The sequence below is a fragment of the Canis lupus genome, chromosome 18 (assembly GCF_048164855.1).
Source record: "Canis lupus baileyi chromosome 18, mCanLup2.hap1, whole genome shotgun sequence".
Lineage (NCBI taxonomy): Eukaryota > Metazoa > Chordata > Mammalia > Carnivora > Canidae > Canis > Canis lupus.
In genome coordinates this window covers 11,887,569-11,914,651 of record NC_132855.1, presented here as the reverse complement: position 1 = coordinate 11,914,651, position 27,083 = coordinate 11,887,569, and the positions used below count along the sequence as shown (strand labels likewise).

The window sequence follows — 27,083 nt, the reverse complement described above, 5'->3', positions numbered from 1 at the left end:
TGAGACTTTGAGACCCATTCCTCCTCCCTAAAAAAAAAAAAAAAAAAAAAAAAAAAAAAAAATTGCACTTCTCTTTCCCACCCAGGTTCTGAATATTTTGAAAATTTTAGAAAAAATAAAGACCCCGAGAAACACCTCCTTATTAATGATAGAGAAAGGTTGGAGAATACAGTTTAGTTTGACAGACACATTGGCTTGCTAAGTGTATGTAATGTCCCACATTTGGCAGACTCACCTTACTTGTACCACCTGAGCCAGCCTGCCAGCCTGCCCGTGGAAAAAGGAAGAAGTGAGGAACATGCTCATCCTTATAAGGAGCTTTTTTCCCAAGCAGAACTTGGCTGAGCATGCACAGATATTCTTTCCAAATTCACCAGAGCCATGATTCTATATTATCAGTATCTGAGTGAACAAAGGGTCAGGAGAGAGAAGGGAGGTGTTAGATAAGAGTCTTCCTCACAGAAATGAAGACCAGGAGATGTTCTCATCTAACAAAGTGTTAAAATTGTCAATAATTTATTTCTACTATGCTTTATTTCATTATTTAATTTGGTATGAGCTTCTACCTTTATCTCTTCAAATCATACTCTGGCTATTGCTGCTGTGACAAATTACCACACACTTAGTGGCCACAACAATACAAATTTATTCTTCTACAGTTCGGGAAGTCAGAAGTCTATAATCAGTCTTGATGAGCTAAAGTCAAGATAAGGTTAATTCCTTCTGAAGGCTGTGAGGGAAGAATCATTTCTTTGCCTCTTTCGGCTTGTAGAGGCCACCTGCTTGTGATTCTTTCTGTGCATCATTCCAACTGTTTGCTTCCTTCATAGATCTCCTACTACTGTCTCTGACCATCTTGTCTCCCCTTTAGAAGGACTGTTGGGACTATGCCTCCACATACAATCTAGGAAAATCTCCCATCTCAAGATTCTTAATCATATCTGCAAGATCCATGTTACCGTGTAAGGTAACAAAGTCACAGATTTAAGGGATTAGGTTGTGGATGTCTTTGGGTAGCCATTATTTAGCTGACCAAATAACATTTTGATTGTCTGAGTCTGTCTTGTACCTATTTTCCTTATTTTGTATAGCATTTAAAAAAAAATTTCCTGAATTGGGTTGTAAATTCCTAAGAATAGATATCAAATCGTCTGGGTTTTTATATTTATTCTGCTTTATTATCTCACATGTTAAAAGCCAACTAATGCTCTTAATAAGTACTCAGTAAAGCTATTGAATCATAAAACTTGAAAAATCAGTGTTGAGAATGAGGCCTGTGCCTGGTTTACTTATGTTCAGGGGAAACGAAATCTCAGTTTTGACTTTGGATTCAACAAATATTCAGACCATATAAGAAACAATATACTTTGGAGTGAAAAATTAGAATGTGACTTGTTTCCCAGAATTCTCACTGTTGGACTGTAGAGAGGCTTTGGGACAGTCAATTAAGTGTTAAGATTTACCAGAGATCTAAGGGATTATCTCTGCCACACTCTCCTTCCTTCAGATAAAGAAGAGAAATGCTGCAATTTTTGTGAATGGATGTGAAAACTTATGCTGCACAATTTAACCTGCTCTCGCCATTAAACTTTGGAGATGAGGGTTATTATACTATGGAATTTGATTCTGATTTTAGCTGCATTGTTGATAAGAAGTGTATTGTGACTTGAAATAAATACACAGAAAATAATTCCCTCTCTCAGATGTAGGTGCATTTCAATACATGATTGTTCATCACTTAGGGGTTAAATTAGAAAATTATGAAGACCAACATGAAATTTTAAGGTATTCAATTTACATTAATAGATATCTAAATGAACCATAGAATTAGCCTTAAAACATATAGTCCAATTCACACTCATTATTTTAAAAGTTAGTTATGCTATAGAAGCTTTGTATATAGTATTTTGTTATATAAGTAAGATTTAAAAAAAAGATTCTTTGTCCTTAGCCCTGCAAATTTACAATTGCCCTTTGGTACTTCACCTGTACTACTTTCACATTCTCCCCTTCCCTTCTTGACTTTTCCACTCTTGAATGGTAGAAACTGAATTGTGGGGCTAGAAAGGACCCTAAAGGTTACCTTATCAATTTGGACATTTTACAACTGAGAACATAACTCTAGAGACATGAGTGACTTGCTTAAGGTCACACAATTATTGGCAGAATTTTATTAAAAACACAAGTCTCCTAACTGTCTGTAAAGAGTTTCTTCCACCTCTATATATTTAAGGTAATTTAAGAGCAGAGAGCAACAGGAAAAATTATCAAGGAGTAAAGCAATGGAGGATGAGAGGATTTTGGAAATACTGTGGCCTAAAGGAGGCACGATTCTCAGTCACCTACTTTCATATCTAACAGAGTTTATCATTTGTTAGAGGAAGAAAGATGTGCATGCCCTGGGGTTTGAAAATACGAGCACAAGCGAAGATATAATTTTGATGGACAGTGCTGGTGAGGACCGTCTCCCCTCTGGGTGAGCAGAACACCTGAGAACCAAGGTCACAGAACCTGGAGAAAGGACTATAATAAAGAGGTGAGTTAAAGGGATGCTAGGAAATTGCAAAAAAAAGAAAAAGAAAGAAAGAAAAAGAAAGAAAGAAAGAAAGAAAGAAAGAAAAGAAAGAAAGAAAGAAAGAAAGAAAGAAAGAAAGAAAGAAAGAAAGGAAAGAAAGAAAGAAAGAAAGAAAGAGAAAGAAAGAAAGAAAGAAAGCAGGCAGGCATGGCAGTAGCAGGAACAATGTTAATAGTAGGAAAAGAGGTATGCAGAGTTAAAAGTATTAATTAAGATAGACAGAGGGTCATTTTGTAGTAAAAAAATGACTAAATGAACAATTTAAGAAGATTCTGAAACACCAAACAAAAGTACCCAAATATCTCTTAATATTCTAAATATAGAAAGCAGTATCTATTCAATATGCAAGGATAAATTACATAACTACAATTATAATGAGAGACCTTAATACCCACTTTTAGAATAATATATAGGAGAATTGAACAATGATGTCAACACATTTTCTTGTGTAGAGAGATACAAACAAAAATAATAATTCAGAAACATATCCCTTGAATATAGAATATAAATTATTTTCTATGTCCATGGAAACTTTAAGAAAATGGATAATGTAATTGACCACAAAGCAAATTTTAATGAAATTTTAAAAGCAAAATTTTGGGACTTCTGGATGGCTCAGTCAGTTAAATGTCTGACTCTTGATTTCAGCTCATGCCATGACCCTGGGGTCATGAGATTGAGCTTGATGGTGCTCAGCTGGGAGTATGCTTAAGATTCTCTCTCTCCCTCTCCCTCTGCTCTTCCCCACACTGTCTCTCTTTCTCTCTCAAATAGATAAATAAGTCTTTTTTAAAAAGCATATTTACAGACTACTCTCTTTGACCATATTTTTAAAAAGTAGAAATAATGAAATGATGATCCTCTTTTTTTCCTTTCTTTTTTAAAGATTTTATTTATTTACTCATGAGAGACACATAGAGATAGTCAGAGACATAGGCAGAGGTAGAAGCAGGCTCCCTTCAGGAAGCCCAATACGGGACTCTATCCCAGGACCCTGAGATCACGACCTGAACCAAAGGCAGATGCTCAACCACTGAGCCACCCAAGTGCCCCTTCTTTTTTCTCTTTAATGCCAAAATAATAGCTACTTAGAAAATAAGAATACATTCCTGGTTAGCTCATGGATTGAAACCACATGAAAACTGAAAGTAGACTCTCCGAAAACACTAAAAAAAGATGAATATCGGAACCCATAGAACATAGGAAAAAGAGAAAATGTAGTCTTAAAACCCTTTTGATAAGTGGTACAGTAAGAGCAAAAGAGAATGAGACATTCTTGAAAATCCAAAAAGAAAAAATTGATTTCTCAGCAAAGTGAACATTACCAAAATGGATAACAAAGTACAGAACTAAAATCGAATGCTTATGACCAAAGCAATAAGAAAGGCGATCCCATATAAAAGAGGCGTTATGAAGCCTGTGCTTTGCTAGTGGAAGTGTAACATGATGTAGGCACTGTGGAAAACAGCATGGTGTTTTATAAATTAATTAAACATAAGCCATATGATCCAAGCAATCCCACTATCGGGTATATGCCCCAAAGAATTGAAAGCAAGAACCCAAATAGATACGTGTACACAGTGTTCATAGCAGCATTATTCAAAATAGCCAGGAGGTGGAAAGAACCCAAGTGTCATCAACAGATCGATGGATCAACTAAATGAAATAAGTTCTGACACTTGCTATATTGTGGTTGAACCTTGAAAATGTGTTAAGTTAAATAAGCCAGCCATAAAAGTATTGCATGATTCCACTAGCATGAGGTACCTAGAGTAGACAAAGAGACAGAAAGTAGAATAAAAGTTACCAGGGGCTGGAGGAAACGTGAAATGTGGGGTGATTGTTTGATGGGTTCAGGGCTTCTGTTTGGGATAATGACAAATTTCTAGAAATGGACAGTGTGATGGTTGCACACTATTGTCAATGTACTTAGTGCCACTGAAAATGGTGTACTTTTTTTTTTTTTTAAAGATTTTATTTATTTATTCATGATAGTCACAGAGAGAGAGAGAGAGGCAGAGACACAGGCAGAGGGAGAAGCAGGCTCCATGCACCGGGAGCCCGATGTGGGATTCGATCCTGGGTCTCCAGGATCGCGCCCTGGGCCAAAGGCAGGCGCCAAACCGCTGCGCCACCCAGGGATCCTGAAAATGGTGTACTTAATGCACATTTAAAATGTTTAACATTGGGGGCAGCCTGGGTGGCTCAGCGGTTTAGTGCTGCCTTCAGCCCAGGGGGTGATCCTGGAGACCCAGGATCGAGTCCCACATCGGGCTCCCTGCATGGAGCCTGCTTCTCCCTCTGCCTGTGTCTCTGCCTCTCTCTCTCTCTCTCTCTGTGTGTGTGTGTCTCTCATGAATAAATAAATAAAATCTTTAAAAAATAAATAGAATAAAATGGTTAAGATTGTAAATTTTGTATTATATTGTATATGTGTATTTTACAACACTAAAAACAGACATCGTGACCAGATATTTTCATGAGTTTTAAATAATCTTGAAAGAACAGATATCTCTCATGTTAGTCTATTTACACAATAGAAAAAAAAATGAAAAGTTCTTTAAATTGTTTTTGAAGGCAGTACAACCTTAATTCCCAAATCTGGCAAAGGTATTTCCATCTGGCATCATTTCAAAAGAAGATTTATTAGGCCACCTAGAATTTATATAGAAATTCAAAGGTGGTTCAATATCAAAATCTCATTATAATGTACTTAATTAACACACTAAAGGAGGGGAAAAAGGTTACAATTTCAGCAGAAACTGAAAGCATGTTAGACAAAATTTCAGAGGATATCCTGAATAAAAAATGAATAGAATGAAATTACTTTTAAAACCTTAAAATCAAGGCGCCCAAGTGGCTCAGTTGGTTAGGTGTCTGACTCTAGATTCCAGCTCAGGTCATGATCTTAGGGTCTTGAGATGGAGCCCCACTTCCGGCTTCTTGCTCAGCTCACTTTCTCTGTCTCTCTCTCTGTCTCTCTCTCTCAAAAAGAAAGTTTACATGTAACTTTGACTCCTCCAAAATATTACTAATAACGTACTGTGGACTGGACATCTTACCAATAACAGTTGATTAACATATGTTTTATATGTTATGTGTATTACATACTCTATACTTACAATAAGTGGGCTAGAGAAGAGAAAATGTTAAGATCATATGGAAGAGAAAATACATTTACAGTATTTTGTTGTAAAAAAATCTGCATATAAGTGGAACCTGTGTTGTTCAAGGGTCAACAGTAGTAGTAAAATCATCAGCTTGTAAAACTGTTTGCACAAAGTTATGCATTACAGAATTTCTCAGATGGGCAAAACTACTGAAAGTTGGAAATATACTAAATGTCCATAAACAGGGGAAGGCTTTAAATAAGTATCGGTTCGTCCACAATGTGGAATATTTTGCTATGATGAATCCACTACACATACTCAAAATGAGAACTATACCAGTTGTACTCAAGGCATTTTTAAGTGAGAAAAGCAAGACACAGAGGTGTGTGCATGATCTGATATGAAGTTTATCATTGATCCTAAACTCCCCATTGATGTAAATGTACGTGTGTACACATATGTGTGTGTGTGTGTGTGCGTGTGTGTGTGCAGGTGAAATTCCATGAGACTGACATAAAGCCAGGAACTACAGACACAGGGTTGTTAACATGAGTCATCAGCCTGATTGGGAGAAGGGGCAGTAAATATGGATGAGTTGGAGAGAAATGTTGGAAAGGTGACTTTGGAAGGAAGCAGATAAGGAGCTTTTTGTCTGCACGTCTCTGTGTGTTTTATTTATTGCCACAGGCATGTGCTAGTCTATGTTTGAAAAATGTAGATAAAAAGAGCCAACATTGAGTTGGATGTCTGCCTCCCGAAAGACGTGTCCATTCAGAACATGTGAATGTGGCCTTATCTGGAAAAATCATCATTGCAGGTGAAATTAATTTAAGATCTCCAGACAGGTTCACCCCAGACTAGTGTGGACCTGAAATCCAAGACGGGTATTTTGAGAAGAGAAGAGAAGAGAAGAGAAGAGAAGAGAAGAGAAGAGAAGAGAAGAGAAGAGAAGAGCTGAAGATGCAGGAAGAGGAGAAGGCCATGTAAAGGTTGAGGCAGAGACTGGACTGAGAAGCCACCAGCCAGGAAAAGCCAGGAGCCACCAGAAGCTGAAAGAGCCAAGGAACAGAATCTCTCCAAGAGCTTCTGGAAGGAGTACTGCCCTCCTGACACCCTGACTTCGTGCTTCAGGCCTCGAGAACCAAGAGAATAATTTCCTCTTGGTTTAAGCCATTACGTTTATGTTCATCATGGCAGCCTTGGGAAACACAGATGCTCAACCTCTATTTCGATGGAAATTTTCTGCGAATTCCAATATGTAAAAAAATGAGAACTGCTCCAGTTTAGGAATGTGACCCTGCACCTCTCCTCCTCCATCTCTGTGTCTCCACTCAAATACCAGGTAAGCTTGGTGCACAGCTTGCAGATCACTGATTTAGTTCCATCTCTTCTGTACAGATAAAAAGAAGCTTGAAGAGGGTTTCCCACTTCTTGGTGAGCCAACCAAACCTTGTATCCCTTTTTTATCTTATCCCTGAGAAGGCTTGGGGTCATTGTGAGTCCCTTATCACAGCCGGGCAGGGTTTATAGTCCACTCTTCTCTCTGCAGGACTAGGAGAGTGCTGTTTTTTTTTTTTTTTAACTTTTCCCAGATACATTTCACTGCTACACAATCAGGGTTGTAAGGTTTTTAGTAACTTTGAAAAATTCTTTCTGTGTTTCATTTGGAAAGGATTTTGCATAAACCACTGGTTTCTTGCTGAAGATCCTTAGATAAGCATCTTTCACTCACAATATGTATCCCTCATGGATTCTTAATTTTGTGTCTGTGATTCATCATACGACAGAACCAAGTTGAGAATTCCCTTCACATCACTGCATGCAAAAAGTCCCAGGATATAAAAATCCTTGAGAAGGCAGGACACTGGGGGTACAGAAAAGAAGAGCGAAGCTACTGTGAAATCAGCAGAGGGGAAAAAAATGCCAGGGAAATGCAGGTAAGGCTCCATGTCTCCCAGCACGTTGTAGGATTCCTGCGGGATGAGCCAGATATTTTCCTCAACCTACCAAATTCTGTTTTTAGCCCTCCCGAAGGGAGCTTCCTACTTTCCCTCAAAGCATCATTGCAAGGCATATGAGGCTGAAAAGGCTCTGATGAGCTAGATGCAGTGTGGAGATGTGAAAAGGACCATTTTGGGGTGACATTGTAACCATCATTTTATAAAACTTACATGGATATCTTTGAGTGTTTGAGATCAAGATATGTTTGGTGGTGCGTTGAAGAGTTACCTGGAGCTCAAGAAATAATTTGTAGACCTTCTGCTTGACTCTTCAGCAATCACACACAGATATTGTGAAATTTTTGGAAAGCAGGTTTAAAAAAACCATGAGTGCTTACAGATTGGCACAGGGCCCATGGAAAGCCAAGGATGAAGAGACGATGCAAAACCAGGGTGACCAAAACAGAAATAAACACAACAGTGAATGGGGTGGAGCTTTTTTCTATTTATCACAACTAAGGGTTTTATGTATTTATAGTGATAGAGATACAGATGCTATAATTACCCTTAGTAATATGTGTAGTTTTGGGGATATATATATCACATTTGATAGATTGTTTATAATTTTTATTTCATTGAATTAAGTGGGTTCAATTTCTAATCTTGTTAGAGTTCCTACTAGCATAAATATGCCCCCAATAGTGCACAGGACATACCGACACTAAAAAACATTTTTAAAAAATGTATCTGAAATTCACGTTTAACTGGGTGTTCTGTGTTTTAATTTGTTAAATATGTCAAATAGTGTTCTATTTTAAAGACAGAGGGCTTTCTTACTTTTCAGTACCTAGATGAAACTGGTGCCAAACTCACCACTTCTAGTCTATAGAAGCCTCAAGGGGTTTTCCCAATTTTTGGCAAATTTATAGAGAACTTACATTCACGGGTCTCTCAGTATTTGTGTTTCTTCACCCTTGCATATAATGTCTGTCTCACAATTCCTCAAACAGACCCAGCACTCAGCCCTTGTTTCGGGTTTCATGAACAGCCCCTGCACACACTGCCATATGCACATACCAAGAATTTAGTGTTTTGTTTGTGATTTGCTGTGATTTGGTGCATCATTGTGAGAGGCAATAACACCATCAAACTTTGCTTTCCTCTCCTTTTATCTGCTGTATTCAAATCCCTTCTTCCTGGCGGCCCTCAAAGAGCCACACTCTTCATCAAAATTTGGGGATCAGCTTTTTCTTAGACCTGGATGGTGGGAATTGGGAAGAGAGAAGCGCTCACCTTCTACTCTAAAGAATCAAAACATTTTTCCCAACGGAGGTTGATTTCTCCTGAGGAAGAATTCTGATACCAACTGTGAAAGTAATGCATTTTCTCCATTTATTACATATTTATTATAAGCATAAAAGCAAGTCTACAAGAAAAGTTGGGTTCAGTAGATGTTACATTGGAAAAATCAGTGTGAATTCACGTCCTTAAAAGACTTATTTTCCAGCTCTATCATTATCATAAATGGCGCAACAGCAGGGGCACTACTCTAATTCATTACCAACCCTCATGTTCACCCGTAGCACACAAATCCTGATCCCTGGAGGGTAGTTGCCTCTAAGTTTAGTACAAAGACAAAAGGAGATGGATCCAAAGCAATCTGTTAACCAGAAATCAGAGCTGCCTCTTGAAACATCAGGGGTAGCGTTTCAATGACAAAAGAGCCAGCAAATAATAATAAGAGTAATAATGCTAATGGTTAAATTGGAACAAGCGAAGCCTGCAAAATGCCATGCATTCACAGTTATACTCAAAAGAGAAAACACAAAGTGAGCAAAGATAATAATAATTCTAATACAACAAAAGAGTTATTCCAATAGGGTCTTTATATCTTTACTGCTTTAAATAAGTAGGAGAGTAATGACATGACATTTTATTCTCTTTGTTTAGCATATGCTTCCATATGTCTAGCACATATACTCTTCTGTATAAGAAAGAGGAATTAAAATATATGAATGAATCATTATGACACAGGATTTCCACACAATGAGGTAGATCTGGTCTTAATATGGAAATGACCAGAAGGGAGGTGGGCATACAAAATGCTAAAGGACTTATCAGAATTAACGGCCTTATACAATAATGACTCACCAGGTTATTAAAGTTGATTACAACTATGGCATACAGGCATACACAATGACCATTACAAAACAGGATGTTCCAAAATTATAAATGACCCAACCATTCTGAGAGGGGAAAGCATAGAGATTTAATCCCTCATCTCCTAGGAGATGAAGCCTCTGCTCATTATGAATAAACTCTTATGAATTTTAATGAAATACTAATAAGGAATACACATATTTTCATAATTGAAACAAACCAGGTCAATGTATCATAATGCCAAGGCACTGGCATAAGGACCTCCAGCTGTGAGTAAAGAAAGATAAGTTTTCAAAAATTAAAATTTACTTTAAAGACAGGGATACATGGATCTCAGGATATAATGAGTGAAAGATTTTTGGTTTTTTGGTTTGGGTTTTTTGTTTGTGTTTGTTTGTTTGTTTGTTTGTTTAGAGAGAGAGAAAGGGAGCTCTCAGGTATAGGGACAGAGAGAGAATCTTAAGCAGGCTCCATCCCCAGTGCGGAGCCTGATGTAGGGCTTGATCTCACAATCCTGAGATCAGGACCTGGGCCCCGTTGGACACTTAATAGAGTGAGCCATCCAGGTGCCCTATGAGTGAAAGTTTTATATAAAACGGCAGTTGGGGATCCCTGGGTGGCGCAGCGGTTTGGCGCCTGCCTTTGGCCCAGGGTGTGATCCTGGAGACCCGGGATCGAATCCCACGTCGGGCTCCTGGTGCATGGAGCCTGCTTCTCCCTCTGCCTGTGTCTCTGCCTCTCTCTCTCTCTCTCTGTGACTATCACAAATAAATAAAAATTAAAAAAAAATAATAAAACGGCAGTTGGTCTATTGCAGAGGCTTAAGTTTGCTTTACCTTGGACCATGCTACCAAGTTCCATAACCACAAACATAAGTGAAACAGCCAACAACCTGGGTTCTAGTATTCTAAGTAGGCACTGTTTTTCATTTAGATCTGGAAAAAAAAATTAATTTCTGGAAAGGTTGTAAACATTGGTACAGAAAGCTTAGGAAGGTATACAAATTAGAACCCTGTGAAGAAATGTAAAAGTATGAGTTTAAGTTTCATTCATGGTATTAGTTCTTTTGGTACCAGTGTGATTCTAAGGTATTAAAAAGTTAGAGTATCATTGACTGTGTTTGTTTATGTTTTATTTGCTTTTTAGGATAATTAAAGTATTCAAAATAATCAGTCACAATGAATTGCTAAATGCCATTTAAATTGTTTAAAGGAATTTAATTAATCAACTTTACAGTTAATAACTAAATATCTACAAAAATCAATCTTCCAAGTTTTGCTTTTTAGTTATGTGGATTTAATGAATTAAGCATTGAGTAAAAGGAATCATTATATTGAACCAAAATGAATCTTGAGATATAATTTTAGAACAATTTTATTTTCATCTTTTGCTGTTTTTGTTTTTGTTTTTTTTTCCCCAAATCTGTCTTATAGGGCCAGTTCTTCTTTTGTCTCTGTTGAAAACAAGGGCCAGGTCTGTGGTTCTTCTACTAATGGTGGCCTTAAGTTCAGACACAGTACCTAGTTAATATTAAAATGTCCATTCCCGTGTACTAATCAAAATTCTAAACTTAAATTTGAGATTTCTCCCTATTTCTAACTTGATCCAGCTGCGGGGTGGAAGCCTACAGTTGGGAAAAGATGTGGTCAGTTGGTTCCCTAGCACTTCCATTTTTCATCTCCTTTTCCTTCCCCTGATCTAGCTAACTGTATTTGTGACCACCTTGCAGTCCGGGTATAGGAAGGCAGGAGAAGAATGAAGGTGGAAGAGTTCTTATTAGCTGGTACCATGCTCTCTGGGATTATTAGGAAGTTAAAGTGGGTTCTTTCCTTTTACTTTAGAAACTGTTCCCTAGCCCGATTACGTTCATTCGGGAAATCTTATGTAAGTTGTGCCAAGTGCATCTCTGTTTTGGACAGTCGTTCACTGCTTTCTCAGCCCTTTAAAATTTCTTGATACCTTCACACTCTCTGTCACTGTCAACTACCATGTGCTTCTTTTTGGGTGGGACTGGAGATGACCCCACACTAGGTCTATTGTGTGTGTTCCCTCATCTGGTCTATGACTGAATCTGGATTTATAAGCTAGGGCCAACTCTTTTAATTCATTGTCAAAACAGCAAGCTACCTTCTGTCTCACCCTTTAGCTTTTTAAAAAATATTTTATTTATTTATTTGAGAGAGAGAGCACACAAGCTGGGGGGAGGAACAGAATGAGAGGGAATAGCAGGCTCCTCACTGAGCAGGGAGCCCAATGATATGGGGCTCGATTTCAGGACCCCCAGATCATGACCTGAGCCGAAGGCAGATGCTTAACTGACCATGCCTCTCATGCACCCCTAGATCTTCTAAGTGTAAGGTAGATGCTTGTGCATTGTGTCTCTAAACTGGGTGTGACACCTGTAAAATTCTCCCAGTAGTCTTGACAATCGCTCATTAGATTCTCAGTACTCCTGCCAACATGTGGGACTGGTGGCACAGCTCTCCCCAGAGAAATCTCCTTCCAAATTCTCTTTAAATATGTAAATCTTAAATTCTTCTGGTGAACTCATGGTTAAACCACATGTGAATAGTTTCCAAAAACCTCCTTTTTGAATTTTGTATATGGTCTAGTGCCTCCTATGGAATACAAAACCTATTATATTATTTGGCTTCTGCCAAACTTCAATTTTAATATGTAGTAATTAATATAAAGTACAAATTTAGTGAGTGTTCTCCCCGCATAAAATCTCCTCTTCATCAGAAATTCTTTGAACATTTGTAATGATCTGAGTTAAAGGACTCTTTGGATATCACAGACATCTGCCAACAGCCACATGAACTGGGTGGATACCCAAAATGAGAACTACGGTCAAGATTAGGGGAACATCAAGCAATTTAGCAGCTCTACTTAGTGAGCAGTGCTTGAATTAGACTTTTTCCTAATGTTCCATTAGCATGGTCTTTTATGTTTCCAATTAAGTTATTAGTGCTGGGAGATCAAGTGAGAGCTACTTAAGAGCCTTTCATTGATGGCGAGATCATAGGTGTTGGTTGTTAATTAACAGCACAGGAGTACTCTTGTCTCCTTAGGTCTGTAATGGAAATCTCGGCTTGAAACCTTAGCACCTTTACTACTAGAAAGGAACCCTGAGGTATCAGGTGATTTTTTTTTCAATATTCAAAAGCATTTATGGGCACCAACTAGATTTTTTTCCCTTGAAGATGACATTAAGCCAGTGTTTAATAACCTTTATTTCAGAATCACCCTGGGTTTTTTTTTTTTTTTAATTAAAATGAAGATTTTTTTTTAGCTCTCATCCCACACGAATATGATTCAGAACTTTGATGGGCCCCAGGTATCAGCATTTTATTTATTTTTTTTTGAGGGGTATCAGCATTTTAAATAAGGATTGCAGGTCATCTATGAAACACACTTTAACCTAGAAATCTTTCATGGAAAGTCCATCAACTTAAAGAGGTTAGACAAACCACCTCCCATTCCCCTGGTCACAACTACATGAGATCGCCTGAAAAAAACTCCTCTACTTGGTCAGTTTAACTCTATCCAGACAGTAATTTGTCACTGAGAACTCTTTTCTGTGTTCAGCGTTAGAGCAGAAATCAACCCCAACGCAGTGATTCTCAAAGTGCCCCTGCCTGAAAACATCGCTTTAAGTTATCCTCTCTGGGCAATTGGAAAAGGAAGATAAGTTTTAGAAAATCATTTATCATCTTTTCTGACTTTACTCTCAGATTTCATTGATGTTTCTGTTTTGTTTAATATTAGCCATGACAGGTAAGTTTTGCAGATATAATTGTTCATAGAGCCTGTGTTGAAGTCCATAGTATCATGGGAAAAAGACTGGATACACCAACCATTACCCTATTGCCTTCAGTCTGCAGGGGAATCGATGGTAGGTGAATTCCACAATGTCTTTATCTTCTGGAACATAGATGCTAGTAGCTTTGACTTCTTTTTCATCACTTTGACAGTCTGCTGTGGACTGTGTGGCAACTTTCAGCTCAATGATGTCAAACAGAAACTGCTGTGAAGGGACTTAGTATAATCTGGTATCTAGTCAGTCTCAGAGACCCATCCTATTGCCACAAAATGAGCCCTTTATTTGGATATCTTCCATTGTATGTTTCCTGCTTTTGTAATCTATTCTAACCAATACTTTATCTACCACACTTGGATGCATTGTGTTCTTCCTCAGATTTCCTAGGCACTGCCTCCTACCCAAACCTCCAGCTTCTCTTCCACCTCAGTCACATCCTCTTTGGACAGAAGCTAAGGTCCACTCAGTTCTATTCCCTAAAGCAGGAGGATCAGTCTGTTGGTCAGTCACTTACTCCGGGAGAGCTAGGCCTTTCTACTTGACCAGACTGCACAACCAGAATGGCCTGCCAAACTGACCAGACACATATGCAGAGTTTCTCACTCCTCTTGTTACATCAGAACTTGGTGAAACACCACACTACCAGGGTAGGCTCTGACATTCTGAGCAGCTGTGGAAGGCGTTGCCAGATAATAAGTACAGAGTACATAGAAGTTAATGCCCCAAGAGGTGACCACTGGGAAGCAAATCCAGAGGGAGCAGGCACATAAATTTCTTCACTTCCTTACCTTCAACTACTATCAACTACTTCAAGGCACAGTTTCTCTTTACATCTGGTCCAGAGAAGACTCATTGCCTAAGTGGCTGGACCTGTGATCATGCTGCCCCCTCTGGTTTGTGGGAAAATGATAGCAACATGTAAAGTCTCACCTCACATTAGTTTGTAGCCTTTCTTGCTCCATTTTTCTTTTTTACCATCATCACTGCTTTATTTTGTACCTCTCAAGTAAAGCATCACCACTTAAATTCTTGCATCAGGCTCCACTTTCTAGAGAACCTTGGCTGTTTGGCAATTATAATAGCGTGGGCCTTTGGAGTAGATTAAATACTTTCCATAGCACTTACGGTGTTTTCTGATTTACAGCCCAATTAAGCAAAGGCAAACCTTTGAATATCTACTTTGTCTTTAAAAAAACAAAAAACAAAACAAAACAAAAAACAGAACAGGGACACCTGGGTGGCTCAATGGTTTAGCATCTGCTTTGGCTCAGGGTGTAATCCCGGGGTCCCAAGATCCCACATCAGTCTCCCTGCAGGAAGACTGCTTCTCCCTCTGCCTATGTCTCTGTGTGTATGTGTGTGTGTGTGTATGTCTCATGAATGAATAAATAAAATCTTTAAAAAATCTTTAAAAATTAAAAAATATAAAAACAGCACTAAATGCAATATGGAGACACACACACATACACACGTGAATTTATTTCTAATCATGAAACACACTGACTTAAATACTTAATTTGTTTTTTAAAAAATACCTAATTTCTTGAATGTCATTATTCATAAGCAGGGAAATGTGTCCCCTAAATGGCAAATATTATAAGGTCCTTTATTTGTGTACCAGTGTTTCGTTTCCAGTAAATGATTTTGTCATATTCTTGTGCTGTCCTTGCTGCTCCCCACACCATAGAAAGGTAAAGGTACTTACCTTATGGCTCTCCCTTCTTCTCCTGACTGAAATCTCACATAAAATGTTCTCCTTTGCATTGGCAATAAGGGCAATTGAGCAACCAACAAGTTATAAACCTGATTTTCTCCTTAAATAGAACTATGTTTTTTTAGAATTGCAACTGATGGACCTAACAGAATACAATAGCGGCTTTCAAAAGAATTTTTTTTCTGAAGGGCTTCTGGAGCATAAGAAATCAAATGACCTTTTACCACAAGGAAAGTGATTTTTTAGGCAAAAGGTCAAAGGCTGGGAGAGGAGTCATTCTGCGCTGTAGCTATTTACATTGAACCTGACCTGTAGCTACAAGATTGCACTGATGAATAATGTCTTTTCTACTGCTCTTTACCCCTTACAAACATTTGTCATTTTTAAGTAAATTGCATCTTCATTCCCACTGAGAATCAATGAAAATATGGGTATTGATCTACTATAATGGTTGAATTTGATTGCTCTATTTTATAATCATTCCCATAATAGTGTTTTTAGAGAAAATAGTAAATTAGCTTTCATTTTCTTTCAGTTTTGAAGCTGAAACAGGCCAATAAAAAGCTAAGTGACAGAATTTGACAGTCTGGGTTTGCACATTTCAACTTTCAAATTATCACAAACAACAAGAGCAGGGTTTCTTCTGGCCTTATATGCACTGACATAGAGACACACATACACACATTATATTTGTTCTTATAGAAACTTGTCACCTGTTGTTTTTATAGATCTCCCAATAGGGAAAAACCTAGTTGGAGGTACTAAACTAATTAGATCCCCAGGGCTTTCCTAGATTCCTTTCCTGGTATACTGATAGTTACATTCTTGTTTGCTTTCTGAAAATTGAAAACCTGGGTTGGGTTTTTACCTGTTTACTTTTTAAAAACTTTGTCATGTTAAACAAAGATTTTGGTTTTTATATTTTAGGAAATAAATTTATTTTGCATGATTATTTTTTCTTGAGTAAAGTAATTTAGCCATTTATTTATTTATTTTTTAATTTTGCCATTTAATAGGATATATAATATCTAGCTCTAGCATGATTTTAATTTTTCCCATTAAAAACTTGTCTAAAAAATAAATAAAAAATAAAAATTTGTCTAAAAATCTGCCGAATTTGCCCATATCTAAACTGGCTGCACATCTCATAGAGAGATCTCTCTATTTAAATACACAATTCAAATAATTGGAACACATGGGATAGAAACTAAAACTATTACATTTTTAAAACTTATGTCATCCCATTTCATAAAATGAGCCCAATTTCTAAAGTAAAACCAGAGAAAGATACTGTATTAAAAGTTTGAAAGTTGGCTCTGCTATGAGGACAGCATTTTTTAATAAAACTAAAAGAATGATGTAAAAAATACACTACCAAAGAAAGACATGGTATATGAAATAGAGATTATCTCCTTTTATTACTGGTTTCTGCTAGAGAAAACTTTAATAAAGGAGATGTTTACCTCCCTGAAAATGGGATGAATCCCTGCAACTAACTAATGAAAAAAAATAAAAAGAGGAAGCTACTGTTATTATATTTCCTTCTTAAAGTAGAACAACTTGCCCTTTGGTTTTTAGGCAAGGTGCTTTGAAACCTTGGATAATAGAACATTCTGTCCATAGATGATTTTGTCCATAGATGATTCTCTAGTAAGCTCTTTGGAAAATACTTATAGAGACCATCTTGAGTACCACTACTTCTCACATCACTAAGATCAGGAAAAAAAAAATCACTATATTTTAGACATGACAGTCTCATAAACTCATATCTTATGAGTTATTTAGAAAATCTAATATATCTAAAATGTAAGTTATTTAACAACATAAATAAGATAAATAACATTCCTAAGATGAAGTAAGAGCTGCAGACTTAGTTCATTTTTTCATTATCCAAATACTTGCATGATTTTATAGTGAAATATTAATAAATTCAGTGTCACTTTTAAGAGGCTGCAGTATGATAGGCTACCATATTCAATGTCCAAGGTATGCTATTCATTAATTGCTTACAATTAATGAATTATCATTAAATTGAGTAATTGAACATACTTAGATAAGCTACTCCTTGGCAAGCCCCTCTCATGTGCAGTATCATTTTTACCGGTTAAATAGAACCTTCTTAACTGCTTTGAAAATCAATTTTATTAAAAAGCATCAAATAATTAATTGTTTTTATTTGCTGCTAGTGTATTAATAGACTCTGAACCCAAATAATTACTGAGGTTCATTTGATATGGTTTAAAAAAGGCTCTGATGGTAAATATCTAGTGGTTGGAATTTTTTGCTCAGATTCTGATAGTAACATTCTCTTTCCACTCCCTTTTGCTCTATCAGCCATTTAAATAATGGAAATATTGGGTAGAGTGAACAAAAATAGTTGGATATTCATATTCTGATGTTTTCAATGCATGTATTGCTTTAGTTATTACTACTTCCACCATTTGTATATGTGTATAAGCTGTATATGTGTATAAGCTGCTATAAGCTGTATATGAGGACCCTATATATTTGATGTAATTTAGACTTGTATGTTACTTGATTTTGAAACTTTCAAATGACTAAAATAAACATTTTTTACTATTTGCATTTTTTGGTTGATGTGATACATGTATGTAAGGTAAATGTTACCATCCTACAAAATATTTATAGTCCCAAATCTGAATACATGTTGTCATTTGAACTATCAGATGTAGTTCACTACCATTAAATGTAATCATTACCATTGAATTATAATGGTTGAAGTAATGATATGACTCAAAACAAGAATATAAAATCAGCACAGATGAATACAAGATCCTATAAAAATACTCTGAGGCCTATTTAATATCTCTATAGTAAAAGAGGTACTTCCAATTCTCCAGAAAAGGAAAGACCATTCAGCAATGATACCCTAATAACTGATTAATTGTTCGGTTAAACAAACAAAAAAAAAGAGTGATGTGCTCCTATCTTGGTATTCTATACCACAGTAAGTTAAACATTTAAACATAAAAATGAAATTAAGAACTGGAAGAAAATGGAATTGAATATGTTACCTGAACACATATTTGAAAAGGCCTTTCTAAGCCTAGCACCAAATGAACAAGTAAAACTTGAAAACTTTTCTGAAAACTTTATAAACGATATTAAAAATACAAAACAAAGAAGGGAAAATTAGCAAAATAGATCTAAGACAAACACTAAATTTCCTGAATATGCAAACAGCTCTTATAAATCATTAAAAACAGGGGTGCTTGGATGGCTCAGTCGGTTAAGGGTCAGACTTGATTTTGGCTTAGATCATGATATCAGGGTCCTGAGATATCAGGGAACTCCTCATGGGCCTCTGTGCTCAATGGGGAGTCTACTTGAGATTTTCTCTCTCCCTTTCCCTCAGTTCCTGGCCCCCTCCCTGTGTGGGTGTGCACACATGTTTTCTCTCTTTCTCAAATAAATAAATAAATATTTTAAAATATCATTAAAAAATAAATCATTAAGAACAATGAAAAAACCATATTAGGAAAAGGTCAAAGAGTATGAAGAATAGTTGAAGAAAAGAAGAAATGCAAAAGACCAATTAACTTAGGTAAAGAAGTCCAAGTTTGTTAGTGGTCAAAGAAATGCAAAGTAAAATGCTCAAATGTCATTATGTCTTACTAAATTTGCAAAGCCCTTCCACTTACTTTTTTTTTTAATTGTTTTAATTTTAATTTTTTTACTTTTTTACTTTTTTTTTTAACAAATGTACACTACTGGTAGGAATAAAAATTGGTATCACATTTCCAATGGGTGATTTGACATTATCTTTTAAAAAACAAAAACATCATTTAAGTGAAAACAGAAACTATATGTTAATTAATGTTTATGCCAGGTATATATAATGAACAGCTGATCCTCATATTTTTATATATTTCCAAAGTTTTACAATGAATATGTTTTCTGTTTATAATGGGGGAAAGAAAGATTAATATTTAAGGTATTTTAAGGGATCATAAATAGCTTCAGTGTCAAAATCCCCAGAATATAAATACATCAATTTCTTTTCTGACATCATTTTAAATTGTTTCTCCAAATCTTGATACATAAATCCATTGAAGTTAAAACAAATATTCTGGATAAAAACATATGGATGCTTTTGGATCTATTTGACATATTTAGGCAGACATGAAGATGCTTCTGATAAGGACTTGAGATATAAAGTACAATGTCTTGCTTTACAAACTCTACTACTTAATTTATTACGTGTTTCAGTTGTTCAAATTTGGTTAAATATTTTGTGAAATTTTAAAAATATTTCCAACCTCCAGGCTGTTGTTCCCCCTGATTCAGTTTTATGCATCTGGTCCCTGGAAAATACTTTCTTATTTGTTAAGTCCAGCTGGTAAACCTTCTTATTTCAGACACATCATCTCTTCACTCAACTTGAATTGGCTACTTCTTCTCTTTTTAGTTTATATGAGAGTCTCCTACTAAATGGTAAGCTCAAAGAAGGCACGAAATAGATCAGATTCATCACTCCTGCTGCAGGAACTGGCATAGTATCTGGTAAATAGTCAAATGAATATTGGTTGAATGAGTTCATAAAAATACTGCATCAAGCTCACATCTAGGGATTTTGAAGGCTGTTGGCTGGATCAGTAGAATATGAGAAATGATGAGAAGACAATTACAAATTTTCAGACCTTTGATAATTTGATAATTATCAAATTAAAATTAAATTTCATAATTTACTCTAGAGTATCAGAAATACCATAGATAAGCTATAAGTTCAGGAGTATGAATTAATAATCAAAATTTTAAAGGAAACTCTGAATAACGTGGAAATAGATTATGATTAAAGTATATTAAGTGGTAGCATAAGTGAAACATGTTAAGATTTAAAGTAAAGAAGAACTGAAATAAAGATAGATTTAAAAACCTCATTCTGTCAGACCAAAAGTGCCCATCTATAGACCACTGCTCCCTTCATAGTTCTTTTTTAGAAATTAGACAGTAAATCTGATTGTTCTGGTAGTCATGGCTTTTAGTATATTTCTCCAATTACTAAGCTTAATGATGAACTTCTGAGTGTTCTGATTTGTAATCCTTGGATTTTTACTAAATACCTCTTCAGATTTGTCATAATTAATTTGCAGTATTGAATTAGTACCATTTCTTAATGAATTCTTTGCTCTAAATTATACTAATAGAATCACTAAAAATTATATCAGTGTGCAGAAGAATGCCACATTTGCTGAACTAATTCTGATGTTTTCAATAAACCTCACTGGACTTGCCTTAAATTGGATATCTAATAATGGGAGGCAATGTTCAATCACTTTCATGTATTCATACCTACTGTGTTAATCTTCATAGACTACTATAATAAAATACCATGGGCTGGGTGGCTTAAACAACAGAAATTTATTTTCTCTTGATTCTGGAGGCCAAAAGCTTAAGATGTTAATAAGGTTGGTGTCTGTTGGTCTTCTCTTCTTGGCCGCCTTCCCAATGTGTCCTCATATGGCCTTTTCTTTGTGTTTGAGCTCTTGTGTCTCTTCTTCTTCTTATAAATATGCCAGTTCCATTGGATAAGGCCTTATTCTTATGGCCTCATTTAACCTTTTTTTTTTTTTTTTTATTTATGATAGTCACAGAGAGAGAGAGAGAGAGAGAGAGAGAGACATAGGCAGAGGGAGAAGCAGGCTCCATGCACCGGGAGCCTGATGTGGGATTCGATCCCGGGTCTCCAGGATCGCGCCCTGGGCCAAAGGCAGGCGCCAAACCGCTGCGCCACCCAGGGATCCCCCTCATTTAACCTTAATTACCTTCCTAAAGGCTCTATCTCCAAATATTGGGAGTTATGGATTCAACTATGACTTTGGGGGACGACAGTTCAGTCCATAACACCTGCTGACCACGAAAGCCTTATGGGTTTCTTGGTTTGACTTAAGACAGATTTCTTGTCTTCAAGCCCTGACCTCCCTTTTCTTAGAGCATTTATGTTAGAAACTTGCAATTTTATGAATCTTTCTCTAGTGCTTTGAGATGTGCATCTTTTAAAAAGCCTCTTGCCAGTTTTATGGATCCAGAAATGTCTTTCTCAGGGACCTGGGAGCCATCCTTTGAAGTTTAATAATCAAAGAAGACAATGTCTTTATCTCCCAGTTTCTATGGAAAAGTAGGAGCCTAACTTCAGGGGATACCTTGCTCCAAGTTGTAAAATTATCTATCACAAAGACAGAAGAAAATTTACTTTTCCTTTGTGTAAAACCAATTAGTCAGCATAGATCTGCTTACAATCGCCCTTGCCCCAGTGCACCATCCCTGTAGACATGTTTCTAAATGTTTAGGAGTACCTCTCAGTCAATGTTTGCTTACTATCTATCAACATAGCTACCATTGTTTTTATTCCTTGTTTGCTCTTGAATCTTCAACTTTTAGCAGAAATACTCTTCCATCCTAGATATAGTGTTTAGACCTACTTTTAGTAAGGGTGGTAAGTAATTTCAGTTTTTGTTTATCTGAAAATGTTTTCATTTCATCCTCATTCTTAAAAAAGTGTTCTACTGGGTGTGGAATTCTATGCCAACAGTTATTTTTCTCTCAGCCTCTCAGTTGGCTGTATTTATAGGGGTCTGTTTCTGGACTCTTTATTTTGTTCTATTGATCTTTTTGTTGCTTCTTTCACCAAAGCCACACTGTCTTGATTACTGCAGCTTTATATTACATCTTGGGGTCTAACTTTTTTCTTTTCTAATACTGTGTTGGATATTCTGAGTCTTTTGCCCCTTCATATAAGTTTTAGAATTAGTTTGTCAATATCACATAAATAACTTTCTGGATTTTGATTAGGATTGCATTGTATATATAGATCAAAGTGGAAAGAACTGACATTATGACAATATTGAGTGTACCTATCCATAAACATGGAATAGCTCTCCATTTACTTAGTTCTTTTTACAATTTAATTTATCAGAGTTTTGTAATTTTTTTCACATAGATCTGTACATATTTTGTTAGATTTATATCTAAGTATTCCATTTTTGAGGTGCTAATATAAATGGTATTGGGTTTTTTTAATTTTTTTTATTTTTGGTATTGGTTTTTAATTTTAGATCTCATTTATTCATTGTTGATGTGTAGAATAGTGATTGACTTTTGTATACCAACCTGGTACTCTGCAACTTTGTCATAAACACTTATGAGTCCCAGGAAATTTTTGTCTATTCTTTCAGATTTTCTACATAGATGATCATGTCCTCTATGAACAAAGGCAGTTTTATTTTTTTCTTTTCAATGTATGTAGCATTTATTTCCTTCTTATCTCATGCATTATCTAAGACTTGCAGTAGGATGTTGAAAAGGAGTGGTTAGATGGAGCATCCTTGCCTTGTTCTTGATCTTAGTGGGAAGGCTTCTGATTTCTCACCATTAAGTATAATGTTAGCCATAGATTATTTAAGGATTTTCTTTATTAAGTTGAGAAAGTTCCCCTCTATTCCTAGTTTACTGAGAGTTTTTATTATGGAGATTAGCTTTCAAGATTTTGAATCTATACCCTCCAAATGGTAGTTAGATATGGGAATATCAAATTTGGATTTACTCTTGGAAGTTGTTAGCAATAGATAACATTTAGAATCAAGGCTGAGGGGATCCCTGGGTGGCGCAGCGGTTTAGCGCCTGCCTTTGGCCCAGGGCGCGATCCTGGAGACCCGGGATGGAATCCCACATCGGGCTCCTGGTGCATGGAGCCTGCTTCTCCCTCTGCCTGTGTCTCTGCCTCTCTCTCTCTCTCTCTCTCTCACTGTGTGCCTATCATTAAAAAAAAAAAAAATAGAATCAAGGCTGAGGATGTAATTATCTAGAGAATGGATACAGAGCAGTGAATGAGAACTATAGGGTAGTGTTTAAGAGCTCTGTATTAGTAAAAGTAGAAGAGACTATGTGAGATAATAAATGACTACCCAATTAAAATTTCAAGTTTAGTTCTCACTAAAAATCTTTTGTAGGTTGACAGAAGCTTTCCTCCATCTGATGACTCTGAGATCTATCCCTTCTGCATCTTATGACACTGCCATCTCATAGGTGGCTTCCAACTCACTAAAATAGTGGAAGATAAGACTGGAGGAGATGTGTTAGATCCAAACTATCTCATCCTGGAAATGACCCACATTCTTTATGCCTATAGCTAATTGGTAAGAAAGTCACATGACCCCATTTTCATTTTTCCAGCAAAATAGTCTGTAGAAGGGAGCAATTCTAATAATTGAAGGACACTTTCCCTGTCCCTGTCCAAACGATGAGCCCTGGAGTCAGAATGTCAGTCTAAATCCTGCTGCCATTATGCATTTGCTGCATGACATTAGACTAGTTACTTAACCAGACTATGCCTCAGTTTTCTCTGTGAAACGGGGGAAACAATAGTAGATTTGTTATTGAGGGTTTATGAAATTTAAAGGAATGCATGTATATTATATATGTATGTATATTATATGTCACCAAAAATGCTACTGTTATTATTATTATTATTGTGAGCAGAATAAACCATCAGAAAAATCCTCACAATTCAGATGATAGCTGAGAGAGAAAAAATAACTATCAACAGAAAATTCAGAGTCTCTTTTCCTTACCACCATATGTCATGTTTCCCAGAATCAGATCACTTTGGAATTGTTATTAAACTGTTCCTAGACAGGAGCAGGTAACTACTACCACCAGTCACAAACATTTTCTTGCTAAAATAGATTTATTCCATGTGTTCTAGTGGCTTCAGAATTAGAGGTTGTCTAAAGCAGCCCCCAAATCCTAACTTTGGTTCCCTGTATTCTGGCATTGCCACAAGTCACACAGTGCCAGAAAACTCGAATCACATTGTCTTTTATGTAAATGTGCCTCCTGGAATTGTGCAAAACAGCAGTGATGCCTCTAGGGTCTATTTCTGAACAAAGGTGGGTGGACCTCCATCCAGTTCTGAACATTTCTTAGCTTTCTTAAATTCACAATAGAAAACTGACTCTGACACTGGGTTACTTGTTTCTAAAGCATAATGAGAAAAAGAGAATATCACATCTCTTAAGGTGCTTTAAGCCTAATTCCCAACTCCAGTCTTACAAGCAAAGCTTGATATACTCAGACCCCATTATTCTCCTTCTGGAGTTACCTTTCCGGCTCTTTCTCATATTCCTAGGTTAAACCTCTTGCTTCTGTCAGTGGTCACTATGAGAAATAACTATAAGGGATTAAGAATACTCTTATCTTTTTTCTCATGTGTCTATTGCTATTTGTATGCCTTTGGAGAAATGTCCCTGTCATCTGCCTATTTCTTGACTGGATTATTTGTTTTTTTGTGTGTTGAGTTTGATAAGTTCTTTATAGATGTTGGATACCAGCTCTTTATCTGATAGGCCATTCGCAAGTATCTTCTTCCATTCTGTAGGTTGACTGTAGTTTTGTTTACTGTTTCCTTTCTGTGCAGAAGCTTTTTATCTTGATGAAGTCCCAATAGTTCATCTTTGGTTTTGTTTCTCTTGCCTTTGGAGACGTGTCTAGCAAGAAGTTGCTGCAGCTGAGGTTGAAGAGGATGCTGCTGTGTTCTCCTTCAGGATTTTGATGGATTCTTGTCTCACATTTAGGTCTTTCATCCATTTTGAGTTTATCTTTGTGTGTGGTGTTAAGAGAATGGTCCAGTTTCATTCTTCTACATGTGGCTGTCCAATTTTCCCAACACTATTTATTGAAGATTCTGTCCTTTTTCTAGGAGATATTCTTTCCTGCTTTGTTGAAGATGAGTTGACCATAGAGTTGAGGGCCCATTTCTAGGTTCTCCATTCTGTTCCACTGATCTGTGTGTCTGTTTTTGTGCCAGTACTATACTGTCAGAGCTTTGTAATATAGCCTAAAGTCAGACATTGTGATGCCACCAGCTTTGGTTTTCTTTTTCAACATTCCTCTGGCTATTTGGGGACTTTTCTGGTTCCATACAAATTTTAGGAATATTTGTTCTAGCTCTGTGAAAAATTTCAATAATATTTGATAGAGATTGCATTGAATGTGTAGATGGCTCTGGGTAGCATAGACATTTAACAATATTTGTTCTTCCAATCCATGAGCATGGAATGCTTTTCCATTTCTTTCTGTCTTCTTCAATTTCCTCAAAAAATGCTCCATATCACTTGGCATTAGGGAAATACAAGTCAAAACCACAGTGAGATACCTTACACCAGTCAAAATGGTAAAACTAACAAGATAGGGAACTGCAAATGTTGGCGAGGGTATGGAGAGAGGGGAACTCCTCTTACACTGTTGGTGGAAATGTAAGGCTGTACAGCCACTCTGGAAAACAGTATGGAGGTTCTTGGAGAAGTTAAAAATAGAGCTACCCTATGACCCAGCATTTGCACTACTAAATATTTACCCCAAAGATAAAAATATAGTGATCCGAAGGGGCACCTGCACCCCAATGTTAATAGCAGCAATGTCCACAGTAGCCAAACTGTGGAAAACACTGAGATGTCCATCAACAGATAGATGGATAAAGAAGATGTGGTGTGTATGTATATGTATATATATATAATGAAATATTACTTAGCCATCAGAAAGGACAAATATTTATATTTACGTGGATGTGTATGCAACTGGAGGGTATTATGCTCAGTGAAATAAGTCAATCTGAGAAAGACAATTATCATATGGCTTCACTCGTATGTGGAATATAAGAAACAGCATAGAGGATTATAGGGGAAGGGAGGGAAAACTGAATGGGAAGTCATCAAAGAGGGAGAAAAACCAAGAGATTCTTAACTATAGCAAACAAACAGAGAGTTGCTGGAGGGGCAGTGAGTGGGGGGTTGGAGTAATTGGGCATTAAGGAGGGCCCGTGACATGATGAGCACTGGTTGTTATGCACAACTCATAATTATTGAACACTATATCTGAAACTAATGATGTACTATGTGTCCACTAATTGAATTCATTTTTTTTTTTCTTAAAGAGTACTCTTGCCTTGATGAGTACTGGGTGATGTATAGAATTTTTGAATCACTGCATTGTACACCTGAGACTAATATAATGCTGTATGTTAACTAACTGGAATTTAAAAAAGAAAAAAAAAAAGAAATGCCTGAGAAACTGTCACAGTAAGAGGAGCTTAAGGAGACCTGATGATTAAATGTAATATGGTATCCTGGATAGGATACTAAGAGAAAAAGGATATTGAGTAAAAACTAAGGACATCTTGATAAAGTATAGAGTGTAGTTATGATAACGTATCAGTATTTGTTCACTAATTGCAACAAATACAGCTTACAAATATAGGATGTTAAAAATAGGAGAAACTGAATTTGGGTTATAGGGAACCATCTGTGCTATCTTTGCAAATTTTCTATAAATTACAAGCTATTAGAATAGCTTTATTATTTAGAAACAATAAAGTTTAATAATAAAAAAGAGACAAATTAATACAAAGAGAAATAACTATAGCAAATATGTTCTAGCATTTGCTGTAAACACAAAAGTATGTTCACAGTTTTTAAAAAAAGATTTATTTATTTATCTATTTGAGAGGGAGTGGTGTAGAGGTAGAGAGAATCCCAAGGAGACCTGTGCTGACTGCACAGCCTGCCAGGGGGCTTGGTCTCAGAACCCTGAAGTCCTGACCTGACCAGAAACCAACAGTCAGACATTTAACCTACCCGGTTCACATTTAACATGAAAATATTCTCTGTTACATTTCTTAGTATCCTCTACATGAAATTCTACACGAACACATTTTTTAGAAGTTACTTAAGAAAAGTTGCCCTGAGGA

At 36.4% G+C, this 27,083-nt stretch overlaps 1 long non-coding RNA gene across 4 annotated transcripts in view; it reads left to right on the top strand.

Annotated features, from left to right (window-relative positions):
• LOC140608665 (uncharacterized) overlaps positions 1 to 27,083 on the top strand; it is a 306,107-nt gene that overhangs the window by 232,781 nt on the left and 46,243 nt on the right. For 3 of the 4 annotated variants that reach the window (XR_012010649.1, XR_012010648.1, XR_012010646.1), the window contains exon 3: positions 2,379 to 2,536. The exons of the other annotated variant lie outside the window; for it this stretch is intronic. This is a non-coding gene — a long non-coding RNA (uncharacterized lncRNA). The remainder of the gene's footprint in view (positions 1 to 2,378; positions 2,537 to 27,083) is intronic. 4 annotated transcript variants of the gene reach the window in all.